The sequence below is a fragment of the Camellia sinensis genome, chromosome 9, assembly GCF_055761805.1.
Source record: "Camellia sinensis isolate YWXY chromosome 9, ASM5576180v1, whole genome shotgun sequence".
Classification (NCBI taxonomy): domain Eukaryota; kingdom Viridiplantae; phylum Streptophyta; class Magnoliopsida; order Ericales; family Theaceae; genus Camellia; species Camellia sinensis.
The window spans coordinates 44,126,473-44,154,439 of record NC_138969.1 but is presented as its reverse complement, the minus strand read 5'-3'; the positions used below and the strand labels follow the sequence as shown (position 1 = coordinate 44,154,439).

The following is a 27,967-nucleotide window of genomic DNA, read 5'->3' as shown; positions in this document are numbered from 1 at the left end:
AAATTGAAGCAATGACCAAACAAATGTACAAGGAACAAGCCCTGCTGGCAATCCCAACATGAGTGATCATCATCAAGCATAAAGATTATAGTTTGTTTCTTCTGGTACAAACTTTTCCAGCATTAAATGAACTGGAGATGTGAATCAAATACACATGAACTGAATCTATGCCAAAATTCAACAAACTTAAAAAAAATGCTTAAGCAAATCATTAACTAGACAATAACAAATGACAATTCTTCAATCATTCTTAGGGTGGGGAAAAAGCATACAAGAAAATGGGCCCTAGAAACAAGAGATTGAAAAAACTTAAAAAATTTTGCAAATTTGGTCAGCTCCACCCATGATGGATAAAAAATAGACCAGGGTCACTGTCTGTTTCACAAGAATCATTCCAAGCCTTTTCTCAGATAAGTAATATCGCAGTCAGGCCATGTCAAAAGAATTATGATGGTCGTTGCAGACAGCCACCAGTACATGCACCAGCAGGGATGACAAGAAATGATTGGCAGTTCTAGGTAGTAGAAAACTGAACCATCTTTAATCACTCTTGCACAAGTTTCACAGCTAACTCCCAGATGACAATTGCAACTGCATTAGCAGGAATTGCCCTCACAATTGTTGGACCTAAAACCTGTATAGCATCCTTTAAGTCCTGACCTCCTGTAAATCTGGCATACGGGATCCAATAAGTGTAAGTTTAGAGAAGAGAAATAGATAGGGAATGAGTGAGACCTCATCCCCTTTTATATTAAGAATAAAACATAATTACAGGAGTACTATAAGGTATGAATTATGGATTAGCTCATTACAGCCCATTACATCAATCAAGGAATAACAAATCAGAATAAAATACGTGAATATAATTTCCTTATTCTAACACTCCCCCTCAAGCTAGTACGAAGATATCTCTCATGCCCAGTGTAGCTCGACTCTTCATGCTCCCTTTCGAAAGACGAATAAGCCCTACAACATCGGACTCCCATGGTTCTGAATCTGATCTCACAAGTGTAATGTGAAATAGATAAACACCAAAGAGTCTAAATCCAGCAAATCTTTTGGAAAATCGATTTTGAATCAACTTGCCAAAAATGGATTGCTTTGCCAGATACAGAGTCGCCACCTAAATATTTTTGGAAAATTTAGGAAACCCATAACTCGTGCCAAAGGCCACGTGTTCGTCATCACCAAGATTGTCTCGGCTCGAAAACTTAGGTACGAGAGGGGAAGGTCATGAATTGAGCACCTCCGCTCGCCCGATCAAAGATCGGCCTCTACTAATCATGATGTGAATCTTATTTACATTATATGCTCTTGTTCCGATTATTAGGCTAGCATTATTATGTGATGCGCACACACACAAATATAAACTAATTTGCAAGAATTGGAACACTTGATTCATGTTTGTTTTTTTAAAAGAGTTTCGAATATGTAGCACTTGAAAAAGTGATCGCATATGAACATTACTCAAATTATGTCAATTCAAGCAATTAGCCTTCATCCACAGGTATTCAAACAGTTTATCATTTAAGCAATTAGCCTCATGGCAAACATGCTAGACATGGAAACAATTACATTCGTGCAATATGCTAAAGCACAAAAGAGCTCACCTAGTACTCCAAGCCAAAAAGATGAAAGAGTTAGGAAAAATGCGTGATCCTAACTATGCAATGTGACTAATGCAACACATGCAATATGCAATTACTAGGCTCGGCTACTGATATGGCATATGAATTAATCTGATAGCATGCGGTCTAAGCACGTATTCAAAGAAGTGTTTAATTAACAATGCAAGTTAGAATGATGTGCTGAGCCCAATGCATGCAAGACAATGGGTGCAAGGAATGAGAGATGCAAAACGAAACATGATGCCCTAAACTAACCATCGTAAGCAGTTAAATAAAAGAAAGAAAGATGTGGGATTAGAAGACATACACATTATTATAAGTTTGCGCCCTCACGCAAGAAGGTCCAAATAAACTAATTAGCTAAGTTAATTACTACGAATTACAAACCGAATGAAATAATCAACTAAACTATTTAATTAATTATTACAACAAATTAACTAACTAATTAATTAATTACAAATCAAAGCGAACTAATTAATTACCAAATAACTAGTTAAACAGGAAAGAAGTACTAAGCTAGCTATTCTAATTACTCTGTCTCAGGAAACGAGAAATGCTCATGCATGCACAGATTTCCACCCGAAAAAGGCCACTGTTTTGCTGTCAGATGCCTCTGTTGCACAATAAAACACTTGCACTGTTTTTCACCTCAAGACCAACTCTGTTTTGTTTCAAAAGGGCACTGTTGTGTTTTACAAAGGTGGCCGGCAGGCTAAAAGTGGTGGCCTGCCGGCCACTAATGCTTGGTTCTTTTTGCTGCAACAGAGACCAAACAGAGCAAAAACAGGATATTCTCAAGGGTTGTTTGCACAACTTACCCCTCCTTATCATCAAACACCTCAAAGGAGTGATAAACTTGATTCACAAACCATCAATCTATACAATTTCATTGCACGATGGCCTATGAACCAAAGTGTGCAAGTTCAATGAATGCAACAAAACAGCACTCTCAAAACCACTTCCCTATCATGAATGATCAAAGGCAGTAGTTGACAATGAATCTTTAGCCGTTTGCATCACTCATGAGTATGAAACGACTCAAGACTCAAGGGTTCAATTAACGTCCGATTAAACCCAAACCAAATTATTATCTTGCCCTTTTTTAGTCACCAATTTTATTACTCCATTTTAGTTACCTTTCAATTCTTTAATCAATTAAGTCCAAAAGTGAGTTTAAGTCCTCTAATGGAAAGAAGCATCAAACCAAGAGTTGTTTTAGACATGAGAGAAATGTAATACCATTGGTAATGAACCCCCAAATGGATTAAACCATTAAGCACACTATGTTACATGGACTAAGCACTTTGGGGCGAAGTACCCGTGTCGACACGACACGACACGGGTGCGGGTGTGGGATTTGTGTCGGATTCGTCTCTCCTCTCTCAGACACGGCTAATCAAAAAGGAAGAAGAAGGTTGAGATACTTACATTGATGTATGGATTCAAGATCTTGATCGTGTCTTTCAATCTTCTTCTCTGTCTAGATCTCCTTCTCTCTCTCTATCCCGATCTCCTTCTCTCATTCGATATCTCTCTCGATCGTGCTGTGCGTGTGTGAGAGAAGAGAAGAGATAGACCCATCGTGTTGCTGCGCGTGTGAGAGAGAAGCAAAGCGGAGACAGACCCATCGTGTTGTTGCTGTGCGTGTGAGACAGACATGTCAAAGCTGCTGCTGCTGTTTGTATCAAACCCTAATGGCTGGATGTTGTGCGTGTGAGATAGACATGTCAAACCCGCTGCTGCTGCTGTTTGTATCAAACCCTAATGGTTGGACCTAATAAATAAATAAAAGGCTTGTGGGCTGGACCTAATAAATAAATAAAAGGCTTGGGCTATTGGCTAGTTAATATTATAAATCTTAATGGACTGGACCCAGATAAATAAATAAAAGGTTTGGGCACCAATTTGTATCATAATAATTAATATTATAAACTAGAATGGGCTGGACCCAAAAAATAAAGAAAAAATTTACACCTATTGGCTGGTTTGTATCATAATAAATCTTATGGGTTGGATCCAAATAAATAAATAAAATATTTGGGCCCGTTAATAAACTCTATTCAACAATAACATGGGTTATCATATGACTTATCCATATGTTTGATTTTATTTATAAAAAAAAATTGTTGGGTCAACTTTTTTTAACTCATCTTCATATAATAAATATATTTAAAAAATAATTATTTAACTCATTTTTATATAACAAATATATTTTTAAAATAACTATTTAATGTATCCCCATACCCGTATCCACATTTGGATCCATATCCACGTATCCTTAATTTTTATTTTTGAAATGTCCGACCCCCAGATATGCACCCGCACCCAAGTCTGTGTAACATAGAGCACAACAACCTCAATCTCAAGCTTAAACAAACAAGTAGCTTGAAACAACTTTCAAAGCAAAGAAAAAGCCAAGAAAAGAAGGAGGTTGCAGAGATGATTAAAGGTGAAAACAAGTATGGAAAGTATAAAATAAATACTATCAACTCAAATAGGATGGTGGCTAAGGCCTAAGCCACCAATGAGGACAATTACACTACAAGCATACAATATAAAGCATAAATGACACAACCAGCCCAAAACAGTCCTAAAACAGTGCTAAATAAGAGTCCTAAAACATGTTGGAATTAAAACAAAAATAACTAGAACAATAACGTAAAACATGGAGCTATGAAAGCTAATAAACAAAGCACAAGAAAGGGAGGCTAACCCCTCCAATTTTGGACTTCAAAACATGCTTTTAGCCACTGAAATAACTCTGAAAATCAGTATTTAAAAGCTTAAAAAAAGATAGTGTAAAGGTGGGAAACACAAGGGTAAAGGCTAGAGAAGCAAGATGGAAAGAGAGGTGAACCACCCCTTCACCCTTTAAGGCCTTAAACCACAAGTTTCAGCCCAAAATTACAGAGTTTACACAGGCCAAAAACAATAGAAAAATAGTAGGAAAATAATATGGAAATAGCAAACAAAACCAAGGAAAACAAGCTAAGCTTTATATCTCTTGAAGAAGAGAGCACTTCCAAGCAACAAAACAACACAAACACACCCTCAAGAGCTCAAGTAAGGCTCAAAAGTACCTCAACTCAAAGATGGTAAGGTTTGGTTAAGAGTGTGTAGGCAAAAACTCAAGAAATTTCAAGAGAGAGAGAGAGAGAATTGTAGAGAGAATTAATTTTGCTCCAATTTTTCTAACCCTAAAAAATGGGAGAGGGGGTCCTATATTTATAGAAAAACAGGCCACTCCCTCAAAAACATCCATCCATATACGTGGGAGTAAATGCAAGCATCTAGGCAAACAGCTGGCATAGTTGGCAGAAAATATCTGTAAAACACACTTGTGGCCGATAGGCCACACTCTTGGCCGGCAAGGTACAAGGGTGGCTGGCAGCCAAAAGGGGTGGCCGGAAACCCACAAAAATAGGCATGCACGTCCCAAGTTTTTCAGGTTTGAAAGGCTGAGGCTTTGGTGCACAGATAAGGCACAAGGTTTGCAAGGTTCTGAGGCTCAGAGCTGTGGCATTCTGTTGGGGACTTTCGAGCACTTGACAAGCATATACATTCATCATTGGGTGTGCAAATAATGGCGCCCAAGTCACAAGGGCGGTCAAAAATGTGGTGTCTACAGCTGCCCCTCTTTGGCAGAACTCGAAGTCATAAAATGACGCGAGTGAATGTCAAAGCCCAAAGACGACCCATTTTGACAAGACCGTAAGACTTTGGCAAAACAAACAAGACATAAAGTAAATTGTTGCACTCGCAAGCTGCCTACGTATCCTTTCGCAAGGAATCAAACCAGCGTAGTTCAAGGGCAGAATGCAAAATGATACACAATGTAACAAAACAATGTAATGATATACAATGCAACGAAATAGTCAAACCACAAGCAATGCAAAACCACACAAATACCATAAAGGGATGGAAATGCAAAATCAAACTACATTTTATATAGAAAAGAAGTGGGCACAGCCAAACGATGTCTAACATAGGCTAAGTGCTTACATCCTCAATACTGGCCTCAGCGCAGCATGGATGCTTACATATAATAGAACCATGTTTCAACGTAAAAAGGGGTACGAGCACATGCGAAACTATGTTTTTCGTAGAAAGAGAAAGAGTAAAAGTAATTGGGTGGTATAATATAAATGAGGAATAATCTGCTAGGGAAAGATAATGATCCTAAATGCTAAATACAACAAGACAAAGTACAATGCAATGGATGCAATGAATATGGTGTAGGCCGAACCACATCTTACCTAGAAAATGTATGGACACAAAACAGACCACGTCTAGCATAGAAAAAGCGTTGACACCCTCAATATTGGCCTCAGCGCAGCATGGGTACTTACATGACAGAACCATGTTTCAACGAGGGAAAGGCATGAGCACATGCCAAACTAAGCTTAACATGAAAAGGATGTAGGTAATAAAATGGTATGATGTAATAAATGCATGCAATAAATTCTATATGCAATGTAATGGATAGTTAGCTAGGAAGTGAAAGTACCTTACAGGGGCAATTGGCGCTGACTCACCTTATGGTGCTATGGATCTTCCTCTTCTTCTTGGTTGTGCTTCCAAACCACAGGTATTACTTTTCTCCTTGACTATGTTCGCAACTTTTCCTATTCTCCAACAGGGTGACAGGCTAGGTTGATTCAGTATCCAGAATTGAGGTGCATACAAGCTACCTTAACCTATGGGTCTGCCATACAGATTTCAAGCCGAGGATACACTCCTGGGTTTTTAAACCAGACTTTAGTCTCGAAAATTCTGAACCTTTGCGTTCTAGGCATCGCCATTCGAACTCTAGTTTCCACCATCGCAGTTAATCTCCTAGGAACTTACCACAAACACAGGCAGGTGGCTATACCAGACCATCGGAAGTCATTCAGGCACGACAAAAATCGAAGGGATTGCACCTTTAGAGGATTTAAGGTCTCCTAGACCCAGTGAGTGTACAAGACAGTGTGAGTGAGGTGCACAAAATAGTGCGATTCAGGATGCGCAAGAGAGTGCAAACAAAGTGCACAAGATAGTGCGATACAGGATGCGCAAGATAGCGCAAACAAAGTGCACAAGATAGTGCGATACAGGATGCGCAAGATAGCACGATACAAGGTGCGCAAGATAGCGTGATACAAGGTGCACAAGATAGTGCGATATAGGGTGCGCAAGATAATGCAATATAAAGTGTATGATTGTGCGATAGATGCACTGAGTGAGATTATTGTGCGATGGATGCACAAAATGATTGTGCGATAGATGCATGATCTAGTATGTGTGACAAACAATGTAACGGATGATGTTGAGGAAATGCAATAAGCCAACAAAGCGGCACTTTTAGAAAGCACCTCACGGGCGAGTGGCAAAAAACCGCTCTACTCTGACAGGAATCTCCCCCTTGTGTTCTTCGAACTGTTACCTTCAACTCAGTTCAAAGGTCCTTAGATATTGACAAGGGGTAACATCTGCATGCGAAAACCACGGATGCTGCTTTGATTGCCATTCTGACTTGAAGCAGGCTTGAACTTGGGGTCGAGGTACACTCATACTCCAGAGAAATGGCGAGGCCTGAGAAGGTGCACCTGGAATGCAGTCTCAGAATTTACTAAAGTTGAAACACACTAAGATGTTCCAAATTTTTCCTCTTTTCTTTTGCTTTGCAGTCCGAAACACATGTAGCTTCAGATAGGTCCTAGTTCTATTGCTCTCACTTTTGATCGAGGTTGGACCACATAGTTTTATAAAGAAACGAATCCTGTTTTGCATATATGTTGAAAATGGCACAGCACTTTGAGTACAAAACGATTTATTTTTGAAATTGAGATTGAGAATGAGTTCTTAACCGGGTATTGAGCCTACAACTGACCAAAGTCAAAATGACTCAAACAAACGACTCAAAACAAAAACAACAAATGCAACACTTAGATGTTTGCCTTCCACCGGCGAAAATTCCCTCGGTTTACGGGGAGCCCACTGCTTTTCCAGGTATTGTTTCCCACCCTTTTCTTATTTATGGCTTTCACATCACTCTGGCACTCAATTTCTATTTCTCTGAAAAGCCCTTTCCTTACTTTTTCTCTCAGCGCGCATCTCTCTATTCTTTAATCTCTCTTATTTTTTATCCCTTCCTAGGATGGTTGATGAATAAGCTAAAAATGGTGGGCCCTTGCCCCTAGTACTCTGCTAGATCTCATTCTTTCGCTCACAACTAGTGAGCTTTCCCACAGAGGGGTTGTGGTGCGATTGGATGTGCAGCAGATCTGTAACTAACATCAGTTGACGATGCCCTTGGCTTAACTTGACCGAAATGAGTTACAGCATGTCCCACCAGCTAGATATACAATTGATTGGTCTCACACATTACATTTTCCACTTCCCCATTCCGATTCAGACTCCAATTTAGGTGTGATGGTCCAAATAAGGGAATCGAATATCCAGCTCCATTTCCAATCCGTGTTTCGCACTTAGCTTAGTACCTCACTGCTTGGAGGATAAGAAAACTTTGGCCTCTGTTGTTGGCTTCAACCGTGCCCTTTCTGGAGAGTGTGCTAACAGTGGGGAAAAGACAAAAAAGCCTGACTTAACTGTGCCCTTAGTTCATCATTTTGATTATTTTTTGTTTTTGGCTTCTGCTAAAACAATTTTGACCAACATGAGAGTTAGATTAACATGCTTGTTCTACTTTCTAATTTGAAATCATGTAAGTCAGGTTATGAGCACTAAAAATTTTTCTTTTTTGGGTCCAAAAAGTGGTTCAGTTTTGGAAAAATGGAATAATTTTTTAGAAAATTAGTCAGCTTTATTAAAAATCCTCAAAACTGTTTTTGCAAATGGTTACTACCCGACCAACGAGAAATTAACTCTTGAGATGCACAACCTCAAATCTGAACTTGATTTGTCTTGCAATTGAATCTTCTAACGGAATAGGACACCTGATTTTGAATGAAGATGAGCCCGAAGATGAGCCAATTTGCACATGGATAAGATAGCCAAGTTTGAATAAGAATAAGCCAACCAACATGGATGAGACAAGCAGGTTGAAAATGGTTGGGGCCGAACTTCAAAATAAAGTTGCCTATGTATCCCAAAGATGGGAATCAGGCCGTACATAGTTCCCGGCAATTAAGGTATATTCAGGTATTAACACTCTCCTTTTGCACCCTAACTTTTGCCAAGGCCGCCCTTTCAGGTTTTCATCCTTGCAAGCTCTATTTTTCTTTTCGTTTCATTTTTCTTTTCTTCTTTTCTCTTTCTTTTTCTTTTTTCTTTATTCTTTTTCTTTTTCTTTTTTTTCATTTTTATTCTTTTTCTCTTTTTCTTACTCTAACTTTTGCCTGGGTCGTCCTTCCGGGTTTTCGGCCCAGCAAGCCTCTCAAGGATAGAAAAGTTTAACTTGTCCATGTTGATTGGCCGTAGGATATCTAAGCCATATGAATCCAAGAGAATGGCTGCTATTCCTGATTAAATAGTTTTGATGTTGTAAGAGCCTATTCAATTGGGTCTGAGTTTGCCCCTAGTGTCATGGATAGGAACTCGATTGTCTTTAAGCAATAAATTTTGTTCTCTCCAATTCTAGGATTTGGCTTTCTTGCCGATCTTCATTGGCTTGAGAAATGACCCAATTTTGAATCTTCGAACATATCTGACCTTTTTTGCCCCTAGTTCAAGGGTTGCTTCTCATCCAGCTATGCAAGCTTCCTTTAATCACATCTGACCTTCTTGCCCCTAGTTCAAGGATTGCTTTCAATCCGACCATGCAAGCCTCTTATTTTGGTTGATCATTGAATATTCTGAATCAAAGTTTCAAAGCAACGGGGTCGAGTCTTGAGGCCGAAAGTGATCCTATGTTGTACAATCTCAAGATCAATTCCAAGCATGTTTTCGTAGGGCCACGCAAAACATTTTTTGAAGTGTTTTAATAAAGCGACTAGTCGCTCGTGCTCTTCTAAAGACAATGCAGAATCAATCTGGCTCAAACCAGGATCCTTCTCAGTACTCACATTAACAAACATGATCTCATTCATTAAGGGCTTAACGCGCCTCTCTTCCTCTCAGTTGATCAAATTTTTTCAAATCCCGAGGAATTCCTCTCTCTTTGCTTTCATCACAGTTTAGAAAAGTTTTGAAAAACTTTAGTCAAGGCAATGATTTAAAGGCACAGAGAAGCAGGTGAAAATTACTGCTATTCCATTCAGATCTTGTGGCTCAACTGGCTCAATGGTAGAAACAGACGCAAAAGAAAGAGTGTAAGAGGCAAACACAAAATAAGAAAGTAATATCCGTGTTAACACCCCTGAAATCACCAACCTCCGACATAACAAGATTGACTCAATACAAACAAAACTGACTCAAAATAACACAACAAGACTGACTCAATACCCAAGTCTGAAAATACAATAAACAACATTTTCAAAGTGCTAAAACAGTGCATGCCATCCACCACATCTGGAGTAAAATGAGCACCATCAGCAGATGGTTCCTCTCCGATCACGTAGTCACATTATCCCCAAGTTTATTGATCCAGTGCCGATAGACTTTGTAGGACCTGGTGGAGTGATAACCTTACTGTCAATCAGATCTTGAATTTCATGGTGAAGACGAAAACAACTGTCAGTGTCATGACTGGTTTGTTGATGGAAGGCACAATCCTTGGCAGCATTATGCCTGGATGGAAGGGGATCAGGGAGAGGCCGAGGATCAAGGGGTTTGAGATGGCTTTGTCCTATGAGGATTTGGAGAGCTTTGGATAAAGTTATGAAAAGGGGATTGTAGGTGCGGTTACCAGTCTTACAAGGATTGGCGGGTGTTGACTGGGTTTAATGATCTCTTACGAGTATAGGATTGGAGCTGAAATAAGTGTTTCTGGTACGACATCCCATTTCATGGTTTATCCCTAGATTCAAAATGCCCCCAACCTGAGTGGCAAAAGTGTCATCCACAGTTTTTGCAACAACTGCAAGCACGTGCTGCTTGTTCAGCCTTTTGGTCTTCAAAACCTCAATAGCCCACTGAAGATGTTCATCAGGATAAATACTTGCCCCGGCCTTGTTCTTGCCACTTGTTTCAGTTTTGCCAAGGGATTGGGTTGCTACATCTGAGCAAAGCCCATTTATTGCTAATCTGTCATCACTCAAACTTGAGATAGTTTCGGGTTGGCCCTTTTCAACTGCAGCTCGCCCAAGATTGGGGAGCTTTTTGACGGGGTCAAAACCCCAAATGTTAAATCTGCTGACGCTCTCTGTAGATCTTCAATCATGCTCATTAGCTTAGAAGTAGTGGGTTCATGAGTTTGAGATGATTGGGGCTCGAGTGCATTCATCATACACAAGTTCGTGCTTTCTGAAATGAACACCTCAGGCTTGGGTAAATGGGTTGGGGTGATGTATATGCTGGGGTTGTAGGTGGACAACAGTGCATGGATTAGGTTGAGGTGTGAAGATAATGGGTTAGGGGTAGCCTGAGGTCCTTTTGGTGGAGCTATGACCTCTTTATCAATAAGATCTTGAATCTTATGACGGAGGCAGATGCAGCGGTTTGTATCATAACCTGATTGTTGATGATAGGCACAACATTTAGCAAGGTCGTGTCTTAGTGGAAGAGGATTTGGAAGGGATCGAGGTTCTAGAAGCTCTAGGCACCCTTTTTCTCGCAGCATTTTCAAAGCTTGAGAGAGACTTATGAAAAGAGGATAGGAAGTTCGGGCTTTGGGGCCGAGTTGAAGTGGTTGGTAGGCTATTATCAGGAAAATGGTTTTTGATGGGACTAGTGACAGTGTTTACTTCTGAGCATTTCGCAGCTGTGCTACCACTGGTAGTAGCATTGGAATTACAAACAACATTCTTCCTCATAAGCTTATTACCTTCCACAATGAGCCCTTGTCTGATGGCATCCTTGATTTAAACCCCAATTTCATGGAGGTCCTTAAAGTTGAATATCATTTTCTGCAATATCACAGTTTGCCTAGCCATATCTTGTTGCAGCGAACCTACTGATTGCTGAAGACAGATTAGTAAATCCTCTAGATTTGTCGGAGGCTGAGCCATGATAGGGGTAGATAGTCGTACTCTGAACAGACGTGATCTACTGGTAAATGCCGGAACAGTAGAACCGGTGAGCCCTGTCTGGTCCTTCTTTGCCTTACCACCGGCGAAGAAAACACTGGTTGCCCTTGAACTAAATTTCTGATTTGACAAAGTTTATCGACACGAGTCCAGAGTACCTGGGGAGATATCAGGGCTTTCTGAAGCTGTGGTTCCAGGACTACCTAGCAAAAGAGAAAATAGATGGCACCTCAGCCCAATTTCATAAAATAGATACGATCACAGCTGAATGAATGTACACCTTGTTGATTTCTGCCCCACAAACTAATACCAACTGTACCACTGATATGAAGCACCCCTGTACAATTTCACTGCAAAGCACATACCAGGTAAAGAGAGCCAAAACACCCCTTTGAGGGGGGTAGGGTTACCCTGTCCTAGCTTTGGCATGATCTAAGGTTTCACTACTTCAATCAAGCGATTTCACGCAATCCTGCATTTGGGTAAGTATCATGTCCTAGTTTGGAACAGCCACTATGGCTTCATTATATGTAGCTAGGCCAAATGGCCAAAGGGGTACCTCAGCAAGATTACCTAATATACCTCTCATACCTAACACTAAGAAGTGAAAGGAGGATCAAACGGTACAACAGTAATCCAGATCCAAGGGCTATGTTCCCAACATGGCAAAGCCCACGACCGGTCAACCTTTTGGCAAGCTTTTGGGCAAGCCTCTACCAAACCGTCCAGGAATACCAGATAACAAACACAGTGACTTAAGCGCACCAATGCAAATGCAATGCAAAGAACATATAAGTGTAGATAAAATTTCACATCATGATTCGAGTCAAATTCTCTAAATTCCCCAGCAGAGTCGCCAGAAACTATAGCTCAACTTTTCGTGCCCCATTTCGGAAGACGAATAAGCCCTACAGTATCGGACTCCCGCGGCTCTGAATCTGATCTCACAAGTGCAATGTGAAATAGATAAACACTAAAGAGACTAAATCTAGCAAATCTTTTGAAAAATCGATTTTGAATCAAATTACCAAAAATGGACTGCCTTACCAGATATAGAGTCGCCACCTAAATATTTTTGAAAAATTTAGGAAACCTATGACTTGTACCAAAGGCTACGTATCCGTAATCACCAAGATTATCTCAGCTCGGAAACTTAAGTACGAGAGGGGAAAGTCATGAATTAAGTACCCTCGCTTGCCCGATCAAAGATCGGTCTCTACTAATCATGATATGAATCTTATTTACACTATATGCTCTTGTTCCGATTATTAGGCTAGCATTATTATGTGATGCGCACACACACAAGTATAAACTAATTTGCAAGAATTGGAACACTTGATTCATGTTTGTTTTTTTAAAAGAGTTTCGAATATGTACCACTTGAAAAAGTGATCGCATATAAACATTACTCAAGTTTTTCTAATTCAAACAATTAGCCTTCATCCACAGACATTTAAACAGTTTATCATCTAAGCAATTAGCCTCATGGCAAACATGCTAGACATGGCAACAATCACATTCGCGTGCAATATGCTAAAGCACAAAAAAGCTCACCTAGTACTCCAACCCAAAAAGATGAAAGAGTTAGGAAAAATGCGTGATCCTAACTATGCAATGTGACCAAGGTTTTAAAAAGCGGCCGCAACCGTTACGTAACGCCGTTACGTAACGGTTTTGGCAGTTACCGCCACCCGTTACGGCCGCTTTTGCAATGTGATTGAGATTCACAGGTGTGTCGGCTGTAGCGGCTGCCGTAGTGGTTGTAACGGCGCCGTAACAATCGTAACGGCCTGTTACGCACTGTTACGTAACGGTTCCAAATTGTTTCTTTCGAAAAAATACACAAAAAAAAACTAAAAATGGGAGAAGAGGGAGAGAAGAGGACAGATGAAAAGAGAAAATGGAGGATCAAGAGATAGAGAGAGAGGAGGAAAAACGAAAAACATGTTATCGATTTGTTTAAGCTGTATGACCTATGCTATTCTATTCAACTGCTATCACTAAACCATGTTGTTTGTGTATGTCTATCTAGATATATTGTTTGAAAATAATAATAATAATAATAAGAGTGGTCATTATCTATTTGAGTTGGTTAAAATATGTATATATATATATATATATTGGGGCTCTTATTTATTTTCTTACTTTTGTTATTGTTTATCTTATATATAATAGTTAGTAATTGATTTTTTGTATAATATAAAGTCATTAATTATTAAAATAAAATGTAAAAAACTCAGTTTATAATGATTTAAAAATATAAAATATATTGGATCATACTTAAAAATTTACAAAAATTGATCAATATTTATTTTTAACCCAATAAATATGATCATGGAAAAAAAATATGTGTATCGGTAAGGTTTTTTCAAATTGTGCGAAAAATAAAAAATTCACGGTTCCGGTTACCGCAACCGTTACACTACGGCCTTTACACCCCGCAACCGCAACCGCGTCACCGCCACCGTTACAGCGACCGCAACCGCTTTTCAGAACCTTGAATGTGACTAATGCAACACATACGATATGCAATTACTAGGTTCGGCTAGTGATATGGCATATGAATTAATCTTATAGCATGCGATCTAAGCACGTATTCAAATAAGTGTTTAACTAACAATGCAAGTTAGAATGATATGCCGAGCCCAATGCATGCAAGACAATGGATGCAAGGCATGAGAGATGCTATACGAAACATGATGCCCTAAACTAACCATCATAAGCAATTAAATAAAAGGGAGAAAGGCGTGGGGTTGGAAGACATACATATTATTACAAGTTTGCGCCCTCACGCAGGAGGGTCTAAACAAACTAATTAGCTAAGCTAATTACTACGAATTACAAACCGAATGAAATAATCAACTAAACTAACTATTTAATTATTACAACAAATTAACTAACTAATTGAACTAACAAATTAATTAATTGCAAATCAAAGCGAACTAATTAATTACAAATTAAATAGTAAAACAGAAAAGAAGTACTAAACTAGCTATTCTAATTACTCCGCCTCGAGAAACGAGGAATGCTCATGCATGCAAGGATTTTCAACCCAAAAAAAGCCAATGTTTTGCTGTCACAGTAGAACACTTGAACTGTTTTTCACCTCAAGACCAACTCTGTTTTGTTTCAAAAGGGCACTGCTGGGTTTTGCAAAGGTGGCCGGCAGGCTAGAAGTGATGGCCTGCCGTCCACAAAAGGTGGCCTGCCGACCACTAATGCTTGGTTCTTCCTGCTGCAACAGAGAGCAAACAGAGCAAGAACAGGATATTCTCAAGGGTTGTTTGCACAACTTACCCCTCCTTATCTTCAAACACCTCAAAGGAGTGATAAACTTGATTCACAAACCATCAATCTATATAATTTCATTGCACGATGGCCTATGAACCAAAGTGTGCAAGTTCAATGAATGCAACAAAACAGCACTCTCAAAACCACTTCCCTATCATGAATGATCAAAGGCAGTAATTGACAATGAATCTTTAGCCGTTTGCATCACTCATGAGTATGAAACGACTCAAGACTCAAGGGTTCAATTAACATCCGATTAAACCCAAACCAAATTATTATCTTGCCCTTTTTTAGTCATCAATTTTATTACTCCATTTTAGTTACCTTTCAATTCTTTAATCAATTAAGTCCAAAAGTGAATTTAAGTCCCATAATGAAAAGAAGCATCAAACCAAGAGTTGTTTTAGACATGAGAGAAGTGTCATGCCATTGGTAATGAACCCCCCAATGGATTAAACCATTAAGCACAACAACCTCAATCTCAACCTTAAACAAACAAGTAGCTTGAAACAATTTTCAAAGCAAAGAAAAAGCCAAGAAAAGAAGGAGGTTGCAGAGGTGATTAAAGGTGAAAACAAGTATGGAAAGCATAAAATAAATGCTATCAACTCAAATAGGATGGTGGCTAAGGCCTAAACCACCAAACCTATGAGGACAATTACACTACAAGCATACAATATAAAGCATAAATGACACAACCAGTCCAAAACAGTCCTAAAACAGAGCTAAATAAGTCCTAAAACAAGCTGGAATTAAGACAAAAATAGTTAGAACAATAAGCTAGAACATGGAGCTATGAAAGCTAGTAAACAAAGCACAAGGAAGGGAGGCTAACCCCTCCAATTTTGGACTTCATAACATGTTTTTAGCCACTGAAATAACTCTGAAAATCAGTGATTAAAAGTTTAAAAAAAGATAGTGTAAAGCTGGAAACACAAGGCTAAAGGCTAGAGAAGCAAGGTGGAAAAAGAGGTGAACCACCCCTCCAACCTTTAAGGCCTTAAACCACAAGTTTCAGCACAAAATTACAGAGTTTACACAACCCAAAAACAGTAGAAAAACAATAGGAAAATAATAGGGAAATAGCAAACAAAACCAAGGAAAACAAGCTAAGCCTTATACCTCTTGAAGAGGAGAGCACTTCCAAGCAACAAAACAACACAAACACACCCTCAAGAGCTCGAGTAAGGCTCAAAAGTACCTCAGTTCAAAGATGGTAAGGTTTGGTTAAGAGTGTGTAGACAAAAGCTCAAGAAATTTCAAGAGAGAGAGAATTGTAGAGAGAGAATTAATTTTGCTCTAATTTTTCTAACCTTAAAAAATGGGAGAGGAGGTCCTATATTTATAGAAAAAAAGGCCACTCCCTCAGAAACATCCATCCATACACATGAGAGCAGATGCAAGCATCTGTGCAAACAGTTGACAGAAAATATCTACAAAACACACTTGTGGCCGGCAAGGCACAAGGGTGGCCGGCAGCCCACAAAAATAGGCCTGCAGGTCCCAAGTTTTTCGTTTAAAAGGCTAAGGCTTTGGTGCAAAGACAAGGCACAAGGTTTGCAGGGTTCTGAGGCTCAGAGCTGTGGCATTCCGCTGAGGACTTTTGAGCACTTGACAAGCATATACATTCATCATTGGGTGTGCAAGTGATGGTGCCCAAGTCGTAAGGGTGGTCAAAAATAGGGTGTCTACACCCAGCTTGTCGAGAATATCATGAAATGGTTTACTCCCTATTCCTTTGGTGAGAACATCTGCTAGTTGATCTCCAATCTTCACAAATGAAGTACATATGGTGCCACTAATGAGCTTTTCTTTAATGAAGTGTCTATCAATCTCCACATGCTTGGTTTTGTCATGTTGAACTGGGTTATGGGCTATGTTGATCACTGCCTTGTTGTCACAGTATAATCTCATGGAACCGGTCTGATGGATGCCCAAATGTCCCAACAATAGTCTAATCCATAGCAACTCACATACACCCTGTTAAAATCCACCTACTCTCCACCTACTTCACCCACTTAAACCTACTCCACTAAACCTAACCCACTACACCACTACCACCTCCACTTCACCTACTCCTCACCTACTACACACTCACCCTCTCCTATATATAGGAATCATTGTAAATATAACATACAATACACATCAATCAATAATACATCAATTCTTACATGGTATCAGAGCTATAAGATTTAGGCCCGTATTTTGTTTTCTCACCGGCGGGCAGCCGGCCGGCAACCTTGCCTTCGCTGCCCGCTGGAATTTTCTACACATACCTTCACTTTCCCGACCTTCCCACACAAAATCCTCTTGGAGATGCTGATGATGCTTGCACAGTTGGTGGATCAACTATTTGTTGCAGCATGTAACAAACCCACCGTGTTTTGTATCATCACTGAGTATTTACAGAGCCTCTCTTTCTCCAGTCCTAGAGAGAGAAAGTTGACAATGAGGTTCTAGTGAAGGTTCTGTCTTGGTGTAGCCTCGCCAGAATTTTGCTAGTTATTTCTGGCACTGTTTTATGGTGCTGGAAGCGTGTTCTTGGCGATGGTACGTTTACCGTTGCTATCGTCTCTGTGAGGGCATTCAGAGAAGTTTTTTGGGCTGAACTGGTTCGATTGGTTGGGGTCATTGCTACAGAGAGCACGACTTGTTTTTCACCAGCGTTGTGGTTGTGTGGCTGACAGTCGTTCCTAGTCAAGAAGAGGAAGGCAATCTCACGCGCACCAAGCGTGTTGGGCTTTGGTTCATGTGTGGTCTGCAGAACATGTGGTAGTGCAATACCGTGTAGTTGTATACCACTGGTTTGGCATTTGTTTTGAAAAACTGTGGGCTGAATTTCGTGACAGTTGTTTGGCGTGTTTGAGTGGATTTGTTCCCGCCTGAAGTTCCTTATCATTTTTAGGTGGGGCCCTCCATTTGAAGATGCTTAACGTGGGTTCACATGGCTGAGGTTTGTGTACATTTTAATATATGTTGTTTAAGTTGGTTTTGGGGCCCATAAGTTAGCTTTGTTGAAGAAGCTGCTGATTATATTGGTGGTTTTGTAAAGAGTGGATTGTGGGACCCCTTTGATTTTTTATGGGGCTCACGTGGGTGCACCTTGGTTTCTATAGCTTGAAGGGAAGCTAATTTTTTTGGTGTAAAGTGTGTTTAGCCGGTGGTTATTTTCTTAGGCCCACGGTTAATAAAGCCACATTACACAATCACCAGCTGTCCATTCCCGTTGCTCCACTTTCTTTATTTTATTTTATCTTTCTTTTTTATTAAAAAAAAAAAAAAAATACAGATTTGTACAACAACTTTGTTTTATTTATATTAGGGATCAACCCTGATCACAGTTCTCCACACCAAAAAAAAAAAAAAAAAAAAACGCCAATCCAACACCCACTACAACAACCGATTTGTTTTCTTTTCTGCAGACGGCCACACACCGACCTCACTTTTTCGCCTACTCTGCCGCCGGTCTTTTCTTCTTGCCTCCGTCCTGGGCGGCCCTTGCCGGTGTTGCCTCCGTATTTCCCACTCCACTGGGCATGATCACTACTCCCTGCTCCTCCACTGCAGAATATGGCGGACCACCAAAACGGAACATCACGGTGGCCTTCCGCTTCAGCTCCTTGTTTTCTGTCTTTAGCACACTTATCTCTGCTCGCGCATCCTTATACATGCGTTGGAGCAGAGCCAGTTGGGCGTTTAACTGCTGCACCTCATTTGTCCTGCTCTGCAGCCGGTGCGACAAGTTTGTGACCGCAGTCATGGTTTCCACACGACTTCAGAGTATACTGATTGGCCTCAATATCAGTTTGCACCGCCATTTTTTGCTCCACCGACCGCATCGGAAAGTTTAACGGAGCAAACACAGAGGTGTTTGGTTGAGGTTCACTGGCCACCGCACCAGTTCTCTCTCTTGTTGACTCATTGAGGTCGGGAAAGAGAGTGAGCAGACCACGGGATGAAGAGGCCATATTCTGGGTAGCTGAACGGGAAGAAGAGGCCATGTTTTTTGGGTTGCTGAGTGTTTCAGCGAAATAGCAATTTCAGACTGATAATGTTCGGAAGGGGAGTGTTTCAAGATTTGCAGCTCTTAGAGGCAATCTCTCAGAAAATGAAGAGTTTTTCAGAAGTTTTTTCCCAGGTTTTTTTGTCTTCGCTTCTGCCTCAAGCACAGCCTCCGCATTGGGTTATATCGACACTGACGACGCGGCCGACACGCCACTCTGTCGCTCACGTGCCTCGCCGCGTCTCCGGCTCACCTTTTGATGGCTCGGCGCTTTCTGTCGGGCATGACTTTTGATGAAGTGGGCGCGCCTTTTGAGGGCGCAACTTTTGATGGCACGTCTTTTTATAGATTGGGCACGCATTTTGATGGCACGTCTTTTTATGGATTGGGCACGCCTTTTTGATGGCACGCCTTTTGAAAGATTGGGCACACCTTTTGAGGGTGCGACTTTTTAGGGGTCCGACAAGACTCTGTAAACTGTCCCGACATTGATTTCGGTTAGCTTCTTTATGGGTCCGACAAGACTCTGTAAACTGTCCCGACATTAATTCCGGTTAGCTCCTTTATGGGTCCGACAAGACTCTGTAAACTCTCCCGACATTAATTCCGGTTAGCTCCTTTATGAGTCCAGCAAGACTCCGTAAACTGTCACAACAACTGTCACAACATTGTCTGCTACAACGGTCCGACATGACCCCATAAACTGTCTTCTACATCGGTCTGACACCGCCATCCAGTGTCCTCTACACCGTTATGACACCCCCATACAGTGTCCTCTACAACGTTATGACACCACCATCCAGTGTCTTCACCAATGGTCTGACACGACCATACAGTGTCTCTTATCCTCTTTTATTTTTATGTATTTTCTTGTTTTGTTACTCTCTCTAAACTCAAGTTGGTTAGTTCCTATCCCCCTTGAGTTTGCGGGGGGCTATTAAAATCCACCTACTCTCCACCTACTTCACCCACTTAAACCTACTCCACTAAACCTAACCCACTACACCACTACCACCTCCACTTCACCTACTCCTCACCTACTACACACTCACCCTCTCCTATATATAGGAATCATTGTAAATATAACATACAATACACATCAATCAATAATACATCAATTCTTACACACCCTGTGCCATAGCCCTGAATTCTGCCTTAGCACTAGATCTAGCAACCACATTCTGTTTCTTACTTTGCAATGTGACAAGGTTGCCTCCAATAAATGTGTAGTATACAAAGGTTGGTCGTTTGTCAGTGACTGATCCATCCCAATCCGCATCAGTAAATGCCTTCACACCGAGATATCCATGTTTCGAGAAATAGAGACCCTTTCAAGAGAAGTCTTCAGGTATCTCAGAATTCTCATAACTGCCTCTAGGTGGGAAGTTCTAGGAGCATGCATAAATTGGCTAACCATGCTTACTGCAATGGCAATATCTGGACACGAGTGGGATAAGTATATGAGCTTGCCCACTAGCCTCTAGTATCTCTCCCTGTCCATTGGCTTTCCCCCTTGATCCTCACTGAGTTTCTGGCCTGGTTCTAGAGATGTATCACATGGTCTACCCCTAAACATCCCAGTTCCTTAAGCAAGTCAAGTACATACTTCCTCTGACGTATGAAGATGCCATCCTTGAACCTAGCTACTTCAATGCCCGAGAAATACTTCAAATTACCTAAGTCTATGATTTCAAACTCTTTGGCTTAGTATTCCTTCAACTGAGGGATCTCCCCAATATCATCCCATGTCAGAAAAATATCATCAACATAAACAATAAGAGCTATGGTCTTACCATGAGGGGAGTGTTTCACAAATAATGTATGATCTGCTTGACTTTGCTTGAACCCATATCTCAACATAGCTTGAGCAAACCTTTCAAACCAAACCCTAGGAAACTGCTTTAGCCCATAAAGCGACTTCCGAAGCCTGCACACTTTACCTTTGGACTTAGCATTTGCAAAACCAAGAGGAATATCCATATAAACCTTTTCTTCGAGGTCTCCATGAAGGAAGACATTCTTCACATCAATCTAATGAAGTGGCCAATCCAAATTTGTTGCAAGAGAGAGTACTTCATCTTCGCAACCGGTGCAAATGTCTCCTGGTAATCTACCCCATAAGTTTGAGTCAAACCCTTAGCAACCAGTCTTGCTTTGTACTGTTTTAAAGAACCATCTGCTTTGTGTTTTACAGTGTACACCCACTTACACCCAACTGGATTTTTTCCTCTAGGTAACTCTACTAACTCCCAAGTATCATTCTTGTTGATAGCTCGCATCTCCTCTATCATAGCATGTTTCCATTTAGGAACAGAGAGAGCATCTTGAAAATTGTTAGGCAGACTCACAGAAGAAATCTTAAACATAAAGGCTTTATATGAGGGAGACAGATTAGAATAAGAAACATGATTAGCAATAGGATGCTGAATACATGACCTAACCCCCTTCCTATTAGCAATGAGAACATCAAGATCTGAAAACTCAGGATAGAAGCATTAGAATTACCTGGACTCTTAGAAAAGGAGGTTGACTATGAACACTCATCCGGAGAAGAAGTTGGTAGTAGAGGAGAGGAAGTAGTCTCTTGCATTCAGGTGACTTTCTGTCTATCCTTATCTCTGACATAAACTTTGCCTACTTCCTTTTCCACAACAACGGCGGGCTCATCATCCTCTATCTATTCAACCACTAGCGGTAGTGGAACAGGAATCTCTGCACACTAAGGCTCCCCCTGAAGGGATGACTGTAACACTGGAGAGGGAAGAAAGTAAGAGTGAGACTCAAAGAAGGTGACATCTATGGAGACGAACCATTTGCGAGTAGAAGGATGATAACACTTATAACCCTTTTGAGTGGCTAACAAATAACCCAGAAAAGCACACTTAAGAGACCTAGGATCCAATTTAGCACGGTAGGATAAATGATTATGGACAAAACAAACATAGCCAAAGGTCTTAGGTGGAATGGAGAACTCAGAAGAGGTGGACGGGGAAAAAACTTGAATAGGGGTTTATTTTTGAAGGATTTGGGTAGTGAGACGATTAATCAAATAAGCTGCAGTAAGGATTGCTTCTCCCAATAGGATCGAGGAACACACATTTCAAAGGATAGACAATGGGTCACATCAAGAAGATGGCGATTTTTTCGTTCGGCAACACCATTTTGTTGAGGGATATTAGTGCATGAAGTTTGATGAACAATGCCATGAGTGATGAAATAATTGGAAAGACCAGAGTTTTTCTCCGCCATTATCAGAATGCAAAATTTTGACAACCGCTCCAAACTGAGTGCACACCATTTTATGAAAGTTTTGAAACACAAAAAACACCTCACTCTTATCTTTCAGTAGGTATACCCAAGTGGCCCGAGAACAGTCATCATGAAAGTAACAAACTATTTTTGACCTTTTAAAGACACAAAACGTGAGGGACCTCATACATCAGAATGAATCAAAGCAAATGGAACTTAACTTTTATTAATAGAAGGAGCAAAAGAAGCTCCATGTTTTTTTTCCAAGTTGACAAGACTCATACTGAAAATCAGACACTATTTTTCTCAAAAACAGAAGGAAATGAATGCGTAATAAAAATGAGGGATGTCCTAAATGAAGGTGCCACGACCAAAGGTCATCCTTGGTGGGTGGTAACTAACTAGATGAATGAGCTAGCTTGTCTATTTGATCCAGAATGTAGAGACCATGTTTCGGTCTACCACTACCAATCATCTTCCTTGTGATAAGGTCCTGAAAAAGACAATGATCAAGAAAAAACGTTACGCTACTATTCAAGCCACAAGTAATACGACTCAAAAATAAAAGATTAACACTAAAATTGGAAATATGAGAACAGAGGATAAAGGAAAGGAAGAGGTGACATGAATTAAACATTTCCCTAACACGGACGAAATGGTACCATCAGCAATACGCACTTTTTCCTGACTTAAGGAGGGGTTATACTCTGAGAACAAACGAGATGAACCAGACATATGGTCGAAAACACCAGAATCAATAATCCATGACACAGTCGTATGAGATAGCAATGCACATGAGAAGGAAGCCAAGTTACCTGAATTAACCAAGGAAAAAGAGTATGCACCTGTGGTGGAAGTAGAGGCTCGACAGTCTAGCAAATGGAGGAGGGCAATCTCAAAATCTGAGGCAGATAACCCCGAAACATCAGCAGTAGGGGAGACAACTGAAAATGAAGGTGGTGGCTCAACTGTGTCTGAAAGATGTGCCCGAGCATTAGCCCTTCGGCCTCTAGACTGACCAGACCTGCCCCCTTAAGTACCAAGACAGTCTCCTCGGTCACCAAAAAGAGTCCTATGCAGCTTCCAACAAGTCTTTCTTATGTGTCAAGGTCTACGGCAGTAGTCACAAAAAAGATTTTCCTTCTCAGATGAAGGACGACAACCACGAGTCACACGCTCTCCATCGCGAGGGAGTACAGAAACCAAGGCCAAGTGATCAATAGTGGCAGAAGGAAGCATCGCAGAGCGGCAACTCTCTTCATTCTACACAAACGCAAAGGCTTCTTGGAGAGAAAGAAGCACGTCCATGCCAAATACTCTACTTCGAACTGGATCATATTCTACATTGAAGCCTTCCAAGAACTTGAAGACTCACTCTTGTGTCACAAACTTCTAGTAACTAGTAGAATCAGTGAGACAAACAAGCTTGTAATCCTGAAGGTGATCAAGTCGCTTCCACCCATTACTAAGAAAGGTAAAATACTGGAGAACAATCATCTCACTTTGTACCGACCTTTCAATGAAGCAATGTAATTTGAAAGCTCGTGAGAAGTTCCCCTTCTTGGAGTAAGTAGTAACGACAGCCTTCTAAATATCTTGAGCAGCGTCCATAGACAAGTAGCCCTCTCCAATCTTAGGTACCATAGAATGTATCAACCAATCCATAATGAAAAAGTTGGTGATCTCCCACTAGTCATAACTAGGGTCCATGGTACTAGATGCCTGTATCCTTCCATCAACATACCCAATCTTCCATCTGCTCTTCAAAAAAATAGTCAAACTCTGTGACCAAGCTAGATAATTCTAACCGTTGAATAGAGAGGTTGTGATTTTTAGGCCAAGGTTGAGGTTATCAGTCATAGTAGGAGGAATAATGGAACTCTCGCTCTTAGGGGGCTGAGAAGTAGTGGACTCGCTAAGGGAATCTGGATACTCTCCTATGTAACTCTCAAACACAATGCCAATCACAAACCCAGAAGATAATAGTGGAAGAAAAGACACAACGACCACTGTAAAAGCATAACAAACTAAGAACTCACAGAGATGTTTTTTTCTTTCTTTTTCTTTTTTTAAGAGAAGAAAACAGAAAAGAAGGCTTTAGAGATGTATTGACCACAACAAGAGGTCAATCCATGCGTAACAACCCAGTCGACCAACTAGGAGACACTAGTCAACCAACCAAGTTGACTGGAAGCAGACTACAAATCCTCTAGGAGTGCCGAAAGGGCAGGCTAGGGCTGCCGACTGACCTAGAGGAGAGCAGAGGAGGCTCCAGCTACCCTAGGAGAGAGCCAACTGACCTTCGGCTGAGCTGGGTGGGGTGTGACTAACCCAGACAAGGGTGTGGGTGGCCTAGGCAGGCTAGGGTTTGGGTTTGGTTGCCTGGGCAATCGAGGGTTTGGGTTTTGGTGGCCTTTGGCGGAAACAAGGTGATAGGTTCCTCCTATTATGGCTCTGATACCATGTAAGTTTAGAGAAGAGAACGAGATAGAGAATGAGTGAGACCTCATCCCCTTTTATATTAAGAATAACGTATAATTACAGGAGTGCCATAAGACATGAATTTTGGGCCTGCTCATTACAAGCCATTACATCAATCAAGGAATAAAACAAATCAGAATAAAATATGTGAATATAATTTCTTTATTCTAACAATAAGAGCATCTCTATTTTATTTTATTTTTTTCCTCCTTTTATTGCTCTTGGGAAATTCATTTCAAAGTCTAAACATACATTAAATCAGGATACTTAAATCGATTTCAAAATCTGGAATGGATTTTTTATGGAACCTCTATCTGGGGAAGTCTGAATCATGGTTTTTGCCACATCCAAAGGCAGAACAGCAGATCAGAACTGGGGAAAGAAAAAAAAATTGGAGGAAATCAAATTTAGAGAAAAATAAATAAATTAAAACAAGGGAGCATTTTCGAACAGGAAAAATTTAGTCCTTCATTCAAAGATAGGTTAGGTTATAAAAGTACTTGCTGCTATTTCTCATTTTTCTGTCAAAAAAGAATAGGAAAATGTTTGGTGGCCCGAATTTTTGTGGCTCAAATAACTCGAACGTGTCAAAACGACGTCGTTTTGCACCCAAAACGACATCGTTTTGGTGTTTCGAGCCATTCGAGCCATAATTTTTTGAGCCACCAATCAGTGTTGTTTAGTTAAAAAAGGCATTGCTATTGCCACTATCCCTTTTCCTTATACACTTCCTTTCTTTTTTTATTAGGAATAGAAAGACAATTATGTCCATAATAATTTCCGAGTAAAAATTAGAAGAAGAGTAATTCTCCTTTTACTCTTAATCAGACAAAAAAAAAAGAAGGGCGTAATTACAAATGGAGAGTGCGAATACCACTACCCTTTAAAAAAATAAATAATAAATAAAAATAAATATATATATATAAAATAAAAATAAAATTAAAAAAAGTGCATACTGCCGCACCACTGAGAGCTGGATATGCATTGTTGGGTCTCTTTCCTAATAGTTTAAGCTTTTGGGACTACTAGTGATCTATCTGACAAGACAGACACTCAATCTTCTTGTTGGATGAAAGAGTGTTAAGGACATTGGGAAACATTTGTGGAGGCTTCATTGGTGTAGACAGAGACCCATCTTTGGTGGGCAAGAAATTTGGCTCATGGTGATGGAACAATGATCTGGCAAAGATCAAAATTGGGGCTGGTGTGAAAATATACAATGTTCCTATGTGAGTGGAATTTGAGGAAAGGGCAAACTATCGAAGCTCATAGGGTGAAGAAAGGATCGTGGCAGGGACATTTAAGAGAAGGATGGAAGTGGCGCATAGTTGGGGACGGGAAAACTCATGCCATAGAACATTGGGCTATCAGGGGGTGGGGTACATGGCAGGTTGGCAGCACAAGGACTCAGATTCTACAAACGAATACTTGGCATCATGAGAGGAGATCTTTTAATTTTGAAAGTGTTTTCATTTATTTGTAAAAGTGAAAACACAGTTTTGAGTCTCCAGGCAAACCACTTCTACAAATAAATGTAGGCCACATCCGCACCTCTCCAACCAACCCAAATCGACAAAACCAGCATTAAAGAATGGTTTTTGAACAATTCAACTATCGTATTGTTGCTTCAATCTGTGTGATTTCTAGTTTCTTACTAATTATTGCTCATAACTAATTTCTCTTGATGAATTTGCATGATGCTTCTCGTGTGTTTCTTTCATCTAAAAATTTATATATCATTGTTAGGGTGCAGTCACCAACCCACTTACCGGAATTGTGAGAGTCCATACCAACAAGTATCAACTTATGCCTAAAGTTCAGGGCACTTTAATTATACCATGACCCCCTCAAGTTCAACTATGAGAAACGATAGTAACACACCCACTTACAGACCCATTGCCTCTATGGGTGTGTAAAGAGGTGTGATTGTAGCATTGCTCGAGATTATCACATGATATCCTTATTTATGAATCTGGACATATTGATCCCAACTACAAATATGTATCACTTTTGACATCCCTCCATCCAAAAAAGAGGCATTTATATGATTTTTGTAATTGAGGATCAATAATATGTATGGTCAACTACAAAATATGTATCACTTTTGACCTCCCTCCAGCCAGAAAAAAGGCATTTATATGGTTTTTGTAATTGAGGGTCAATAATATGTATTGGTTCATAGATAAGAGGTAAGATGATATTTGACAATAATTTAGGGCACTTTGGCCTCATTTGGGAAGACGACATTTAGCTAAAAAAACCGCTACAAAAAGTCAATCCATTCACTTTATTTTTTTCACATTTTCCTGTAAAAAACTAAAAAAACATTAAAGAAGTTAATCCCAAACGAACACTTAGGCCCATTTGGCAAGTAGGGTTGGGGATCAAAATAGCCACTAAGTTAAAACGTCAATTTATGTACATCTTTTTATAAAAAAAAAAAAACTAATTAAAATGGAGTAAAAATGCAATGCAGACAATTGATGAACAATTAAGAAACTAATCGCCTAGTCCCATTACAAATGCCGTCAATTTATGCGCACGGACCCAAAAAAAATGGAACAAATATGGAATGGATTGAAAAGAGGCAGACCTTGACTGTGTCCAAGGGATGACCGGTGATAACAGTGGCAGACCAAACCTTCCAATACTCCTCGCTCCAACTCTCTCTCTAACATGAGTACAAATTAGGGCAAAGATTTGTTTAAAATTCTAGTTCTCCTCTTTGATGTGAAAATTATATCTCACTCTTTTAAATTCTCAATCTCATTACAGATAATCTCTTTTTATTAATGAATGGCAATATCATTTTTTAGTCTAAAAATTAAAAGTCATTACAAATTTTAAAAATCATCTACTTAAATCAAAAAGTTAAAAATTCTTTCCTCTAGGTACTTTTTACAAATCTTTTCCTAAAAAATTAAAATGTTATTCTAAACATACTAATTTTTTACATCATATTTTAACAAAAAAATTAAAAAGTTATTAAAAAAGTATGTTCTCAAACGAGACCTTAATTTTTAATAATATCAAAAATATATTTGTAATTTTATTTTATATAGGTGATTAGTTAAAAATTTTATTTTTTCTCTTAATTATGTTAAATGATAAATTCTGATAATGAAATATTTGTAATTTTTAAAATTATCGGAGAAATTCATATTTCCTCAAAATTGTTTTCAAACTTTTTATTTTTCATATTTTGATTAATTTTTTAAAACTTTTTACATGCATTTAGATTAGTTATA

General features: G+C 39.8%; 1 long non-coding RNA gene across 1 annotated transcript; it reads right to left on the bottom strand.

Moving 5' to 3' along the window:
* Positions 1-26: 26 nt before the first annotated feature.
* Positions 27-27,454, bottom strand: LOC145799074 (uncharacterized). The gene is made up of 2 exons (XR_014341072.1): positions 27,313-27,454; positions 27-671 (listed from the first exon to the last, which is right to left on the bottom strand). It is a non-coding gene; the product is annotated as an uncharacterized LOC145799074 (long non-coding RNA).
* Positions 27,455-27,967: the final 513 nt, after the last annotated feature.